Consider the following 2,218-nt stretch of genomic DNA (forward strand, 5'->3'; position numbering starts at 1 on the left):
ACAAGCTTATCAGAAAAAGGAAAGAAAAGTCCCGAATCCATGGCATTAGGAATGACAAGGATGAAATTACAATGAACCCAACAGAAATCCAGAGGATAATCAATACCTACTTTGAGAACCTATACCACTATAAGATGAAAAACACAGAAGAAAGGAAAGATTCCTAGATACTTATGAATTACCAAAGTTGAATGAAACAGACCTAAAAATTCTACACAACCCAATATCAATCAATGAAACTGAAAACATAATTAAAAACTTACCAACTAATAAAAGCCCAGGTTCTGATGGTTTCACTGCTGAATTCTACAAGACATTTAGAGAGGAACTACTGCCACCACTGTTTAAACTCTTCAATAACATTAAGAGGGAAGAAATATTCAGAAGTTCATTCCCGGAAGCAAGCATCACCTTGATCCCCAAAGCAGAGAAAGACCCAACCAAAAAAGAGAACTATAGGCCAATCTCACTAAGATTAGATGCAAAAATCCTTAATAAGATATTGGCAAATAGAATGCAGAAGATCATGAAGAAAATCATACACCCTGACCAAGAGGGATTCATCCCAGGGATGGTTTAACATATGCAAATCAAACAATGTAATACACTATATCAATAGACCCAAGGGCAAAAACCATATGATCATCTCAATACACTTGATCTTAGCCAAAAGGCCGAGAAGCGATGATCATCTCAATAGATGCAAAAAAATCATTTGACAAAATCCAACATGCATTTATGATAAAAACCCTACAAAAAATTGGAATAGTCTCTACCTCAATCTGATAAAATCATAGATGAAAAACCAACAGCTAATATACTAAATGGTCAACAACTGGAATCTTCACACTAAAATCAGAAACAAGAAAAGGATGTCCACTATCACCACTCCTGTTCAATATAGTTTTGGAAACATTAGCCACAGCAATTAGACAAGAGAAAGAAATAAAAGGAATAAAGATAGGTAAAGAAGAAGTCAAATTGTCATTATTTGCAGATGACATGATACTCTATATAGACGACCCCAAGGACTCCACCAAAAGTCTTCTAGACTTAATAACCAAATTCAGTCAAGTAGCTGGATACAAGGTCAACACACAAAAATCAATAGCTTTCCTCTACACGAATGACAGACTCACTGAGAGACAAATGGGGCGATCAATTACTTGCACAATAGCATCCAAAAAAGTGAAATATATAAGAATCAACCTAACAAAAGAAATCAAAGACCTCTTCTCTGAAAACTAGAGCACTCTGAAAAGAGAGATTGAAGACAATATCAGAAAATGGAAAGACATCCCTTGCTCCTGGGTAGGAAGAATCAACATACTGAAAATGATCATACTTCCAAAACTGCTGTATAGATTCAATGCAATTCCAATTGAAATCCCACCAGCATACTTCATGGACCTTGAGAAAGCAATCCAAAAATTCATTTGGAACAAGAAGAGACCTAGATTAGCAAAAGCAATTCTAGGTAACAGAGACATGGCAGGGGGTATCACAATCCCCAACTTGAAACTATACTACAAAGCTACTGTGATAAAAACAGCATGGTACTGGCAAAGAAATAGACCTGAGGGCCAGTGGAACAGATTAGAAGATGCAAAAACAATGCCAGACACACTCAGCCATCTCATCTTCGATAAAAGAGCCAAACACCCTCACTGGAGGAAAGATAGCCTCTTTAATAAATGGTGCTGGAAAAATTGCCTTCAACTTGCCAAAGATTAAATCTAGACCTATATCTCTCATCATGCACTAAACTAAAATCAAAATGGATTAAAGATCTAAATATTAAAACAGAAACGCTAAACTGGCTAGAAGAGAAGTTAGGTAGTATTCTTGAAGACATTGGTGTAGGAAAAGATTTTATGAACAAAACCTCAGTTCCCCATGAACTAGCACAAACAATCAACAAGTGAGATCTCTTCTTATTAAAAAAACTTCTGCACAGCAAGAGAAACCACCAACAGTGTGAAGAGACAACCCACAAGGTGGGAAACAATTTTCACTTGCTGTTCCTCAAAGATCTACTATCTAGAATCTGTAAAGAACTTGAAAAATCAGACCTCTCAAATTTAAAGACCCAATCCAAAAATGAGCATCTGAAATGAACAGACATTTCTCAGACAAAGAAGTAGAAATAGCAAATAAAAATATGAAAAAATGTTCAACATCACTGGTCATTCAAAAGATGCAAATGAAAACAACACTT

At 35.7% G+C, this 2,218-nt stretch overlaps 1 pseudogene; it reads right to left on the reverse strand.

Annotated features, from left to right (window-relative positions):
- Window positions 1-570: 570 nt before the first annotated feature.
- LOC147823244 (U2 spliceosomal RNA) lies at window positions 571-686 on the reverse strand (annotated as a pseudogene).
- Between the last annotated feature and the right edge of the window lie 1,532 nt (window positions 687-2,218).

Source organism: Heterocephalus glaber, unplaced genomic scaffold (assembly GCF_053883595.1).
Source record: "Heterocephalus glaber isolate CG9 unplaced genomic scaffold, H.glaber_assembly_v1.0 deba00001594, whole genome shotgun sequence".
Classification (NCBI taxonomy): domain Eukaryota; kingdom Metazoa; phylum Chordata; class Mammalia; order Rodentia; family Bathyergidae; genus Heterocephalus; species Heterocephalus glaber.